Source organism: Macrobrachium nipponense, chromosome 1 (assembly GCF_015104395.2).
Source record: "Macrobrachium nipponense isolate FS-2020 chromosome 1, ASM1510439v2, whole genome shotgun sequence".
In the NCBI taxonomy this organism is placed as follows: Eukaryota; Metazoa; Arthropoda; class Malacostraca; order Decapoda; family Palaemonidae; genus Macrobrachium; species Macrobrachium nipponense.
The window spans coordinates 50928671-50943137 of NC_087200.1; the positions used below are offsets into that span (position 1 = coordinate 50928671).

Below are 14467 nucleotides of genomic sequence, written 5' to 3' on the forward strand. Positions count from 1 at the left end.
TCCATACGAGTAATATGCTTTTGTCAGTGAATGAAACGGATCTTGCCATGTTACTATATGCAAAGGATGTTGGTCCTCTGAAAATTCTAAATGGACAGGGACCTCCCTATTCTCACACAGAGCTGGAGAGTATTTGGACACTCAATCTCATGACAGGCTGTAGCTAGTGCCAGAAGTCCTGTACACCTGTTGAGCTATGAGTTCGGAACTGGTGGAAGCTAGCGGGAGCTTAGTGCGGGAGCTAGGCAAGAGATGGCACTAACAGTAACTGGCACCAAAAGAATAGGGGGCTAGGTGAGCTGGATGCCAAACAAGTTCAAGGCTCGTGGCTCTATAGCAAGTGTCAGACAGTAGCTTATGTCCGATTGTAGCTGTTACCCAGAGGACTGGGCGTCAGACAAGCTAGAAGTTTGAGGCGCTGTAAAGCCCTAACTCTGGGAGCTGAAAGCCAGACTTTTTTTAGCTGGCTCTAGACGAGTTGGACGCCGGAAGAGCTAGGAGTTTTGGTTTCTCTCCTTAAGAAAGTGAAATGCAGAGGGCAATTATAATTCCAGTAGGCCGATGCAGAATGGAAGTCAGGGACATACTGTGCCTGAAAGCTAAAGAAGAGAAGAGAGGTGAGAAGAAGAAAGGTGAGAATACAACAGCTATCTCTTCCAAAATCAAGAAAAAGAGCAGACAATCCAACTATCCTTGTCTGCACTGGGTAGCACCTGGCCGACAAAACCTAGGTCAATCAGATAGCACTTGCCGACAAACCTAGGCCATGAATGTGGTTCCTGGTTCCAGTAAAGAAAAGTTAGACACTGGACAAAAACTTTGTTAAGGATAGATTCATCAAAGTACTAGAGGGAGGAATGTCTGAGACACATGCCTTCTCTGCTCCTGACAAAAAGTCATACTCCTCAAAAAGTCCTCGATCACAAAGGTCAGGGATGTGGGATTTAGTAATGGATCTAAACTCGAAGAAGCATGAGCTGCTTGTGAGGAACTTGGAGCCATAAACTCCATCACTCGTACCAAACACTTGACTAAATGTCCGTAAAATTCTGTAAGCAAGGGCCAAATGGGTACTGTGAGCGAACTGGATGCTCAGGAGCTACTAGTCACTCAGGGGCGACTGGCTGCTTGACAACCACTGAGAATTCAGGAGCAAGAGGGTGCCTGGGACCCACTGAGTTTCTGGAGAAAAGCAGCCACCCCCCCCCCCCGCCCCCCCCCCCCCCCCCCAAAAAAAAAAAAAAAAAAAACTGCTTGCAAGAAGGCACAGACTCCCTGACCTCTGAAGGATGTGGTACACGTCTACAGCAAAAACTTTTTAATGGTCTTGATTTATCACTATTGTACCCCCTGTCAAGGCTGGGAGCCTCTGAACTAGAGGAAAGATGATGCACATCGGGGAAGACACCTTTCCCACTGGCTGTCTGTCTTCACCTGGGATTGGATACAGGTGTGACTGAGGGGCAGACTAGTCTCCTTAGATTCCTGTGGACTGCCAGCATGTCTCCTCACAAGAGAGTATGACAGGGGACTATATTGGTCTAGGATATCCGATGGGGCCGGATAGCTGCCACCTCCACTACACCTCCATGAAAACACCTATTCTGAGGCTGTCTGTCGAGACGTGGATTACAGACTTGATTGAGGGGCAAATACAAAGGGGCAAACCCCCTCGGAATCCCTTGGACTGCCAGTATGTCTCCTCCCAGGTGAAGGGGAGTATGACAAGGACTTTAAATCTGGGATGCCCAAAGGACCGAATAGCAGCTGCCTCCATTACACTTCTATAATAAGGCCCGCCCTTTTCCAGTGGGGGCTGTCTGTCAATACCTGGGAATATGCAATAAGTTCGACAGAGGATGCAATTACCCGAGGTAATTCCCACCAGTCTCCCTTGGACGTTCAGTATGACTTCTCCCAGGTGTGGAGGGTATATCAGTGACTTAGGTCTAGGAGAACTCGCGGGGCAAATAATCACCTCCTCCACTACACAACACTCACTTGGAAGGTTAAATTTTATTAATCCAACCACAAGACTGGCAATGGCTTGGGAAGGAAGCAAGGGAGCCAGGCATGGAAGCTAGTGGATAACATTACAGGGCTAGTAGTAGGAGAGAAAAATTAAATTTTTTTAATAAGATTTAATGTATAATTAGTTATAAAGCTATAATTCTATGTGTCGGCAGCTAGAATTTTTAAAAGTTGCATTAACGCTGGTTTGTTTTAGCTAAGCGATACTCCCTGCCCACTAATGGGGGAGAGAGGAACCAACTCTGCAATAAATCAGTTGTTTATGCCCTTCTATCCATAAGATGGGAGGAGAGAGGGCTCTGATTATGTAACTACTTGGAAAGTATACATAACATCTTATTCTATTATAAAAATATCATTTTTATATATGCAACTTGCCATGTATAGCTACATAGCTGAATCCCACATTGTTCGGAGGTGGGATCCATGGATACTAGACTCCAATTCAAATTATATAATGAAAAGAAAAATAGATACAGTACTAGCATTTAGAAACTGCTTGTTGGTTCCTTACCTGTTAAGAGAACTGTTAAAGATTGATACTACCTCTGGATGGCACTCATCTTAACTTGTAAAGACATAGCAGTATAACCAAGGTTCGTCCTGTACTTACTGGGATCCATACAGCTAAGGAATAGTCTGTGAATACAGTTAAAACCCGCAAATAGTTAGAAACCCCTCTAAAAACGCTTCTAACTGCCTATCTTGAAAGTTCAATACCAGATGTATATCTTATATAACATCCTATTTCTAATATACCTTAAATTACTATCCTACTAACATTAAAATGCCTTATTTTTTTAATGAATACTATTTATGACGACAGCCGTAAAACTGATTCGCTGTTGAGTGATTGCGCCGTTAACTGCGGGCCGCCTGTGTGGCATGGTATCGTCTCGCAGACACCAGGCATACACTGGTGGACACATCCTTCACAGCCTTCCCAGCGCTCATTTGAACAATTATTTGTGTATCTATATAACGTTTATTGCATTTACTCAATATTGCAGTTGTAATTTGCACAGTAAAATGATATTGTTATGATACGATAAAGTTTTATGTATACATACTTACCTGGCAGATATATAAATAGCTATAGACTCAGTCTTCCCGACAGAAATTCGAATTTCGCGGCACGCGCTACAGGTAGGTCAAGTGATCTACCTGCCTGCCGCTGGGTGGGGCAGGAATAGGAACCATTCCCGTTTTCTATCAGATTTTCTCTTCCACTTGTCTCCTGAGGGGAGGTTGGGTGGGCAATTAATTGTATATATCTGCCAGGTAAGTATGTATAAAACTTTATTGTATCATAAAAATATCATTTTTATACATTCAACTTACCTGTCAGATATATACATAGCTGATTCACACCATTGGAGGAGGGTAAGAGACAGCTAATTACTGAATAGACCGGTAAACAACATACGTTGTAGGTAATAAATAAATAAAACCTTGGTTCCTATGTGTTTAGATGAAGGGTTGACTTCCTAGCTATTGCTAGGAGTCTGCTTCGTCTCAAGAGCCTCAGCGAGGATGTGACCTATTGCTAAGAGTTCTTGTTAGATCTGTCAATGGGGTCTTATCCCACTTACTCGACAGAATCTAATGGTCTTTTGTCAATGGGGTCTTATCCACTTACCTGACAATACACCTAAGCCTAGTGGCATAATTAAGGAGCACAACACCGAACCCGATCACCTGATCCTAACACGAGGGTTTGTGCTTAATTTGAAAAGAGTTATCCCCAAACTCCTTTCAAACAACCCAAAGAAAAAACACTATGTTAAAATAAAATTTAACTCACTAGTTAAGGATCAGTGTCGGCTCCCTATCCCAGCAACGTACCCGTAGACACGTATAACCAAGAAAGAGGAATGAATCTCTCGTAGGTCAACTTGACCTCCTTCGTGTAATGGGAAGTCAACACAGAGTTGCATCTCCCGTAAGTGGCAGCTAATATGTCCTCATGACATATTGTTAGGAAAAAGAACCAAGAATTCATAAAAGCTTGCACTTCATGCGCTTTTAATTCTCAGCTGTGTGAAGGAATCATCAAGTTACTCACGAAGTGCTTTAGCGATCACACTTGTTTCAAAGAAGACCAGGGCTTTCTTTGAAATGGATCTGTTCTGGATGAAGCCTAGAGCCTGGCTGGCGCCTCTCGCCTGGCTGGCGCCTCTCGCCTGGCTGGCGCCTCTCGCCTGGCTGGCGCCTCTCGCCTGGCTGGCGCCTCGTGCCTGGGCTGGCGCCTCTCCCGGCGCCTGGCGCTGCGCCTGCCTGTCCCTCGCGCCTAGCTGGCGCCTTGCGCCTGCCTGGCGCCTCGTGCCTGACTGGCGCCTGGCGTCTGGTTGGCACCTAGCGCCTGTAAGGCGCTTTTCGCCCGACTCCTGGCTGGTGCCTCGCGCCTGGCTCCAGACTGGCTCTTTTTGGCGCCTGGAGCCTGGCTGGTCTCCTCCCCACTTGCTGGAGCTTCAAACTTGGTAGAGACTGATGATGTCTGGCGATGTCCACATCGGACGTTCTTATCTGTCCGATTTGTTCGCCTCTAGCGCAATCTGCGCTAGGTTGGAGACCCGCTCTTTCTTCTTCTCATCAGACAATGACAGGTTGTCCTTGGAACTGTCTGCCTCTGGCGTTTTTTACGCCTGTTTTGGCATTTGGCGCCTAGTTGGCGCTACATTGTCCGAAAGTCCTGAACATCCACAATAGTTTATCAGGAGACTGGAGAAGGGTGGAAGAAATTCTTCCACTTTGAGCTTTTGGCCTCTCCGGCAAGGGGAGGTGATTGTAGTCAGCTACATCCATTAGACGATAGGATATCTAACAGAACGAGAGATAAGAGTCTCCCTCCAAGGAGGATCCTTCTTGAGTACTTCCGTTGCTAACGAGATCTCTTCTTACATGTTGATGAGGTTCCTCGTTGCAGAATCTTCCCTATCCTTGTCCGAAGGAAGGGAAGGAGCCTGGAAGTCGAAGGAGACTCAGAGCTGAAATTGGAAGGACTCCTGATTTCTAGCTCTTTATTGTATCCCTCTGAATACCTTCTGGGAAGCATTTCGAGCCCTCATCGCATCCCAAAGACTCTGTAGGCAAACGTTTAAACCATTATCTGTAGATGAAAACGTAAGTACCCTGCCTGGACAACGGAACCTCTATCTGAAAGCGTTGAGTCAGGAATAGAGGGTTTTAGTTCTTTTACCAGACATACTATGCTGGCAAGAACCCATAGCCGAGTATCCATAGAATCTGATGCGAGATTCCAATGCACAAAAAATCCACTTGTCTTCTTGGTCGTTTAGGACCAAGAGAAACAAAGAATTACCTCATAAAATTACTCAAAGAAGTTTAACGAGGAGCAGTTCCATCTTGTCGGAACACAGAATCTGAGGTCCAAAAAAGGATCCCATTCCCTCTATTATTTGAAAGAGCCTCAAATCAAATAATGAAAAACGGTTTGCTGCAAATATCTATAGAAGAGGATGATTTATAATCCCCTTAATAGTAATGAACTAGGAGAAGGAGGGGTGTGCAGGACTCAAGAGACTCTCCGAATTCATGCAATAAAAGGGTGCTAAGGTCTTGTAATCTGAAAGACCTGCACCCTCATGACTTCCTAGTCTGATATATCTTTGTCCCATAAGTTGGGAGAAAGAATGAGTCACCTGAGGAGAGTGCCTCTCTTCACAAGGTGAAGGGCTTAAGCAGTAACAGCCCCATCCTGACAAGGTTACATTCGCATGTGCGACATCTTGAGTACCTGGCAGGTGAAGGTTGATCCTGCAAAAAAGTCTCTCCAAATCAAACCATCCTGACAGAGATGAAGACGCTTATGCGACCACTAGAGTCCCTGTCATGAGAAGTTTGTTCTTGTTAGAAACTTCCCACAATCTGGCGCCTGGTTAGAGCCTTGTCCGTGTTAATCCAATTGACACGGGCAATGGCCGCCTGTGCGACAACTTGTGTCCCTGTCAGGAAACAACTGATCTTGTGACAAATCTCAAAGAGGAGACTCTTGGTGAATTCTATCTCCAAACACGAAGAAGCTGGAGATCTTGGAGCCTGGCGTCTGGTTGGTGCTTGGCGCCTGGCGCCTGGTTGGCGGCCTGGCGCCTGGTGGTTAGAGCCTTGTCCGTGTTAATCCAATTGATATCCTACTCATGTCGTATTGGGGTATCGTATAAGATCCCGAAGATCTTAATTCTTCTGCTATCTCTAATTCTCCTTGTAGGAGACAGAGTATAGCCTTTTTACTGCGTTATTGATAAGCAGATATATACAAAGGTGATTCTTCCCTCTGAAAGGGAAGAAAAACCCCCATGTGGTTCACAGAGGTACAGAAGAGGATAGTTTCCCCATTCCATCTAGCACAAACCTGCAGCAATTCTATGTCTTTACCCCATGACTCTTCTCTTTTACCTTGAAAAACTCCTCTCATTCATGTCTACTTTCTGGTCAGTCTGGCAGCAGACCGACTCAGAGTGGAGAGGTTTTTTTCAGGTCTATTTAAAATAGATTCTGATAGAATATCCAGACTCTCTTGGAAAAGCCTTACGAAACATGCTGTGAGAAGAACGTGACTTCTGTGAATCCAACCTCTCTAAGGCCAAAATGAGGCATAAAGTATCAACCTCTCTTCCTTTGACGCCCTTTATCTTAAAATCTGTTAAGAATTTATATTTAAGGGAAAAAAGACTAAAGTTTATTCCCCTTTCTTTAAACTAAAGATGGCATATATTGCTACTTCTCTGGGATCGAGAATAAGGAAGCAATCTATAGGAAGCCTGTTTCTTTTCTTCCACCTTTTGCAAACAGATCTATGAAAAAAAAAGACTTCTTGCCGGTTTTTACAAACTCTTTCCAATAAATGTTAGACATACGTTAACAGTTATTATCGTCGATCGAGAAGGTTCTCACGGACGTGCAACATCTTGCAGCAAAACCTCTTAAGGATCGTTACGTTCCGTGTCTGTTTTTCCAAATAGGTTCTCTTTTGTCAACGCGAACATGGGCGAAAAAAAAGAGATTCTCGATGCTCCTTGCGATATGAGAGAGCTGTGGAATTGGCCTAAGTGATTAAAATAAAGAAAATCATTTCATCCTTCCTTGGGATCGACCATTTCCGATTAGACGGGGAACGAAATCAGGAACGAAACTTGCCGTTACTGAGCCTCCTATCCCCATGCAGTGAAGTTCTGTCGGTAGTGGATAGGACACCGACACTCCATGGTGGGTGTCGATGGTATGAGTACTGGGGCAAGCCATTAGGACGAAGAAAAGATTGATTTGGAACAACCGAACTAAGTCCACAGCGAAGTTCGTAACTGACTCGGGCGCTCTGACAGCTGCCAACTGACTGCGTTCGGTAGGAGGCAAGTTGTCCAAGCATCCGAGCAAGTCACGTGACCTTCGCCCTAAAAGGGTTATGCCAAGAGAACTAAACAAATTAAGTTGTTCGTCACCGATGCCATACGGCGATGGTGATGATTCTCTCAAGGCATGTGCCTAACAGGCGAAAGTCAATTGCCTTCTAGAGACTGAGGTCCCTGATGGCAAGACATCTCATAGTACAGTTGAATCTCAGCTAAGGAGAAACAACACTATGTGTCGTTGAAGACGAAGGTGGACAGAAAATGCATCCTACATCTTCACAGCTGAATCGAGAAGGACGTTCTCAAGATTCTTGAACCTGTGCTTATAAAGACTGAGAACGCTAAAACCGCTATTTTCATTGCTGTCGGTGAGTGTCGTAGTTGCAATGAAAGCGGAGCGCTTTTCATATGAAGATACAGCGAATTACTGCCTGAAGAAACTGCTTCTCTGGGCTGAACATTTGGAAGTAGAGCTGTCAGGTCAGAGAGTAGGCAATGTCTTCTGACACATCTGTTAATTCGGGTTGTGAACAATGAACAATTGCACACCTATGAATACGAGATATTTGAAGACAAACTCAGATGTCTGCAAAAATCATTCGCATTATCGCAGTGAGATGCAGCGGGAGACTAGTACAGACTTCTGTTACCGTGCGGTAAACAGAAAGATGAAAGAGTCCAAGAGATATCTCTGTTGAAAATTCTCGCAATGTCGAAGGCGATGAAATCGAGCGTCACAGCAGTAGATGGTCCTTCATGTCTGCGAGAATCCCCGTTAATCAGAGACTTAAGTCCATGATTGTTGGGCAGAGATACTTGGTTCGGTAGTCAATCAAACCAGGGGGAGAGAGAGACATAACAGACCGTGCATCTCAGAGACCCAGCTGATACTGAGCTGCTATCAGGCAGTTCAATACGCAGTAGCTCTCGCTGACTCGTCATCCTGAGTTGCCAGGTAATCCCATCCCCGAAAGAAATGCGTTCGCCAGGAACCATCGAGCATAAAAATACGCTCGAGCAACTATATTTAAACGAAACGGATTTCGGTAAATACAAAAGCTGATTTGGTGTTGTCGTGACAATACCAAGTATCTAAAATCGAAACTGGTAACTGCTGGGAGGTTGCAGGCAGCCCCGAGTTGCAGTTCATGCTGTCAGAGAGGCTACTGGACTATTAGGTTAATAACTCGCTAAAACGAGAAATATCTTGGATGCGCCAGGCTGGCGCTTCTGGCTCAGTTTGCGCCAGGCTGGCGCTTCTGGCTCAATTTGCGCCAGGCTGGCGCTTCTGGCGCAATTTGCGCAGCTGGCGCTTTCTGGCGCAATTTGTCGCCTTGGCTGGCGCTTCTGGCTCAATTTGCGCCAGGCTGGCGCTTCTGGCGCAATTTGCGCCAGGCTGGCGCTTCTGGCACATTGCGCCAGGCTGGCGCTTCTGGCGCAATGCGCCAGGCTGGTGCTTTTGAGCCAGCCTGGCTCTTCTGGTATTCCACCTTGTGAGGTGGCGCCAGGTGCCCGTCTTGGCGCCTGGCTGGAGCCAGTCACCTAAATTGCTTGTAATTCTTTTTAGATATGTGCCAGAACATCTGTGCCTTTATGGTACCTGGCATCCTTTCTTATGTTAATTCCGTTCTTAGTAGGAAGAAACTTTTATAGACGTAGTATAGTCCATTCGGGAAACAACTTCTGCCACGAAGAGAATGTTTCCCATCAGACTCATCTCTCTTCTCCTGAGCAATCTCCGTGCTCTAATAAGGTTATGCTTTCTTCATGCGCTTCTCGAAAGCATGAGAACATTATATAATATCGTGCACTGCTGTATTATAATCCTCTATAATACTGTTACATCGAGGTAAACAGCATTAATCTAGGAAACCTTTGTAAGAATAGTAGGAATTCAGATGTCAGCCATAGAATTAACTTCGGTATGTGCATATGACTTGACCATACCGTAGTCTTAAAGTGAATTCTCTACTACATTCTTTCCTAGCCGAAGTAGAGAGAGAATGGAAAATTTTCTATCTTCGTTCTTTTCTTTAATAAAACAAATTAGTGTTAGACGAAGTAGATCCTAATAAGAAGCAAGGATCGAAGAGAATCACTCAAGGTTCCTATCCTTGGACATAAGGCCGTAACCTACGTCTGTTTAAGTCAACCGGAAGGGACTATTGATTGTAAGGAAAACTTCCTTTCCAGTTACTCATACCCATGACGAGATTTACCTTGCATATTATGAGAATCTTCGTCGAAGTTCTTCTCTCTAGAGGGTATGTAGGTATAATAATAAGGGAGAAACACTGTTTTAGGATGCCTTTCCAATGGTTATCCTTGGCAGTCTGGGACACTCTACAGAACCTGCCGAGGGGACGCCTGACCAATGGGGATTCTCTGTAACCTCTTACGGCTTTCGACATTCCTTCTCCTCTGGGCTTGGGAGCTTGAAAGAGATCTAAGCCTGGGAGCGAGACAGAGCCGATCAGACGCACCCTCCACTGCAATGGGGAACACTGTAATCACTTCTTACCTTTCAATAGCTCGCATTTTGAGCTACATCCCTCTGTCTTCAAATTGCAATTATGAATTTGAAGTTCTGTGAAGTAAGAAGGGGTGATTGAGGATGAACAACAACTACTAGTACTGTTAATACTCTAACTGCTCGTTAGTACGAGTATCCAAAAAAAACTTCTAAAGGAAGCGTATCTAGTTACATGCTTTACTGATTCCCTAAAGTAGGAAGTCAGTTTTATTTCCTCAATCAATTCTAACACTTATCACACGTATTAATGAATAAATATTAATATTTCCCTTTCTTGCAAACTATGTGAGTGTCTACCGACAATTTCGGTAGTTACACGTTATACATTCTTCGCAATTTTTCGAAGCCAAATTCATTAAAAAGTTAATAAAAGCATATGCCGAGCCAAAGACCCAGTACTTCCCTGCAAAAGACAGCCCAGAAGATCGATGGCGATGAAACACGAAAATCAAGTCAGGAGGTACCGCAAACGTATGTTTACAATACGACCGACAGAGAAAATCTGATAGAAAACGGGAATGGTTCCTATTCCTGCCACCCAGCGGCAGGCAGGTAGATCACCTGACCTACCTGTAGCGCGTGCCGCGAAATTCGAATTTCTGTCGGGAAGACATAGTCTATAGCTATGTATATATCTGACAGGTAAGTTGAATGTATAAAAACAACATTTTGTTATCTTTATCTGTGAAAATATGAGACGTCTTATTACAGCGATCATGTTTTGAACTGAAATGCATTTTTACCTTGTCATCGGTGGTTTTATCCTTACTGCCATCACAAATGAAACTCCACAGTGCTTATTTGATTGTAATTTTACAGTTCGTTCTTAATTCACTCCAAATTCAACTTAAAATATGTGAGTTTGTTCACGACAGGAATAATTTTGTACGTCTGGCAGCTAGAATCCATGAGTCAAGCAGACGACAGGTTAGAGAATTGTTTATGACAAAGAAAAAAAAAAAAAAAAAAAAAAGGACTTTTTTGCTGGGACATTTATTAAATTTTCATAATTGTATGGCTGAAATAATTTTTTTTTTATTTTTAATAATTGTACGGCTGAAACAAATGTAACCTTTAATGCGTGCTAGGGATGCCAATCATTGTTGCCAACGCCAATGCCTTTACAAACTGTTTCTATGAATTCTAGATATCATAGTGATGCAATAATGATAAAATTGCTCTAATATTTATGTATATACTATATATATATATAGTACAGTACAGTGGACCCCCCGTATTCGTGTTCTCCAGATTCGCGGACTCACACATTCGCGGATTTCTCTCGGGAACGTTTCCCTGCATTATTCGCGGAAAATTCGCGCATTCGCGGTATTTATCTATGAGAAATATCCACACAAATTCCTGGTTTTTGTTATCAATTTCATCATAAAATGCACTTTTTGTGATAAAACTATTAAAAAAACCAAGTATGAAAATTTTTAGTGGTTTTTCTTAAGATTTAACTAACAAAATAGGCTGTTTTTTTTTTTGCATTTTTATGGGGGTTCCAAACATTCGCGGATTCTAACTATTCGCTGGGGGGTCTGGTACGCATCCCCCGCGAATACGGGGGGACCACTGTACTACCTCGAGATACGAAATTAATCCGTTCCGAGGCGCCCTTCGTATCATGAGGTTTACGTATCTTGGACCACATTTTACATGTAAAATGGCTAATCCGTTCCAAGCCCTCCAAAAACATCCCAGTAAATTTCATAATAAAGCTAAATTGACCTATAAACAATGAAATACTACAACAATTCGGACCATTCAATACCTAACTTAATAACGAAATGCAAATTAACCTGCAAATAAAGTGAATTAGTGTACATGGTATACAAGAAATACTGTACATAAAATGACAATTTGTCCAAAATTGCATTTTTCCTAACTATACAAACCTGAGGTCCTTTTACAATAGGGAAGGTACTAGCGGCAGCTGGATAGGTCGTAAGCTTTCGAACAAGGGGTTCGGTAGTTAACTGCTGTCCGACAGGCGCGCGCGCGCGACTGGGAGGTAAACAAATCACTTTTGCTTTTGGCCCAAGCAAAAACTGCAGAGTGAGGGTGGCATGAGGTGGGGCTATGTGTAAAAGGACCTCAGGTTTTGTATAGTTAGGAAAAAATGCAATTTTGGACAAATTGTCATTTGTTCCGACCACGGCATACAAACCTTCGGTCCTTTTACAATAGGAAGACTCACTTCTTGGTGGGAGGAATCTGAGTCTTTTGTGAACAGACTGGTGTTCGCCCAACCTTGGAAGCCTCCCTGGTCGTAAGAGCGAGGGAGGGATCCAAGCCTCTGTCCGATGATCGGGGTGTGCACCGCAGGATCAATGGTCAGACCTCTGGACCGAGTACTAGAGAGAGGCAAGCGTATCTCTTCGTACCAGCAATGTAAGAAACTTGTTCCTGTACAGGAGCAAATATAAAAGTCATGGGTTTGACTCTTGTAGGCATCCACTTCCCCCCCCTTGTAGGAGGAAGTGGTGGATATTCTGTCCTATCCCATAGTGAAAGGGATAGGATGGGGCTCTGTCATATAGCTCACCTGCATCTCGTCCTCATCCAGCGTAGTGACGACCGTGGCCCTCTGCCCACAGGTAGAGGAGGAGGAAAAGACGGGAAGAGGGAGCCAGTCACTCACTCATTCACACATCCATCCACACAGTCACACCAGGACTCGATGCTTTTTTCAGCCTGCGAGGGTCGGGTTAGCTACACAACTTGTTGAGCAGCCACCACGGGTCCCAAGGAAAAGGTATCCAAGGACCTGTGGGCCAATATCCCGAAGGTAGAAGGACGTAAAGGTAGTCTGGTTAGACCAGACCCCTGCCTTCAGGACCTGCGCCACGGAGAAGTTCTTACGAAACGCCAACGAGGGGCCAATACTTCTGACTTCGTGAGCTCTCGGACGGGACGTATGGATGTCGTCACTACCATCAGCCTCATACGCCCTCTGATGACCTCACGCAGCCAGAATGAAAGAGTGTTCTTGGATACTTCTTTCTTGGTTACCCCGGTGCTAACGAAGAGGCGTCGACACTCAGGCCTGAGGTGTCGAGTTTTCTTCAGATAGCGCCGTAGCGCCCTCACAGGACAAAGCAGCATCTCATCCGCATCATTATCGGTGAAGTCCATTAGGGAGGGAATCGTGAAGGACTCGAAACCTGTCGTCAGGGACCGACGGTTTCTGAGTCTTCGCAACGAAGTTCGGGACGAAATCGAGCGTCACAGATCCCCATCCCCTGGAGTGTCGTACATCATAGGAAAGACCATGAAGTTCCCTACTCTCTTCGCCGATGCCAGGGCCAGCAAGAAAGAGGGTCTTGAGGGTCAGATCCCTGTCTGACGACTCTCGGAGTGGCTCGAACGGCGTTCGAGTCAAACTCCTAAGGACCGAGAGTCACATCCCACGCAGGGGGCCTGAGTTCCCTGGGTGGGCAAGACCTTTCGAAGCTCCTCATAAGCAAGGAGATCTCGAACGAGTTCGAGATGTCCAATCCCCTCAGTTTCAGGACGAGAGCCAGGGCGGCTCTGTATCCTTTGACTGTGGGGACTGAGAGGAGTTCTCTCGGCGAAGAAAAAACGAGGGGAGGAAAATCCGCTACCTGCTGAAGAGTGGCTCTGAGAGGAGATAGACCCCGCTACGACACCAACCACAGAAGACGGCCCACTTCCCCTGGTACACAGCTGCGAGGACTGACGGACGTTTCCAGCCATCTCTGTTGCTGCGCTACGAGAAAACCCTCTCGTTCGCAAGAGATGGTGGATAACAGCCAGCCGTGAAGACGTAGGGACTGGACTGCTCGGTGGTACCGCTCGACGTTTGTGGCTGGGCGAGAAGGTTGTGCCAAGGGGGAATCTCTCGGTCGGTTCTCCTGCGAGAAGAGCCAGCAGGTCCGGATACCAAATGGCCTGTGGCCATTTGGGAGCCACCAGGATCATCCTGAGATTCGGGGTGACCAGTGCTCGACTGATCACCTTGCGAATCAGGCTGAACGGGGGAAAGGCATAGACGAAGAGTTGTCCCACGGGTGTTGAAGAGCGTCCTCTGCAGCTGCCCATGGGTCCGGCACGGCCGAGAAGAACACCTGGAGCTTCCTGTTGTGCCGGGTGGCGAACAGAATCCACGACCTGGTCGCCCCCACAGGTCGAAGAGCCTTTCCGCCACGTCCTGGTGTAGAGACCATTCGGTCCCTATCACCTGATCCCGACGGCTGAGCGTGTCTGCTACTACATTCCTCTTCCCTGGAATGTAGCGTGCCGACAGCTCTATTGAGTGTGCCTCGGCCCACTCGGGCACCTGCCGAGTCAACTGGTACAACGGGAGAGACACTAGGCCCCCCTGTTTGTTGACGTAGGCCACTACCGTGGTGTTGTCGCACATCAACACCACTGAGTGTCCCATCAAGCGGTCCTGGAACTCTTGGAGAGCGAGGAACGCTGCCTTGAGTTCCAGTACATTGATGTGAAGGTGCTTGTCGTTCTCGTCCCACACTCCTGAAGTCAGCAACTCCTCCAGGTGTGCGCC

General features: G+C 45.7%; 1 protein-coding gene across 3 annotated transcripts in view; it reads right to left on the minus strand.

Moving 5' to 3' along the window:
* The window catches only part of LOC135219299 (uncharacterized), a 390151-nt gene that overhangs the window by 134028 nt on the left and 241656 nt on the right, over positions 1 to 14467 (minus strand). For all 3 annotated transcript variants that reach the window (XM_064255955.1, XM_064255953.1, XM_064255954.1), the window contains exon 2: positions 2546 to 2670. The gene's annotated coding sequence lies outside the window, so the exon portion shown is untranslated. The remainder of the gene's footprint in view (positions 1 to 2545; positions 2671 to 14467) is intronic.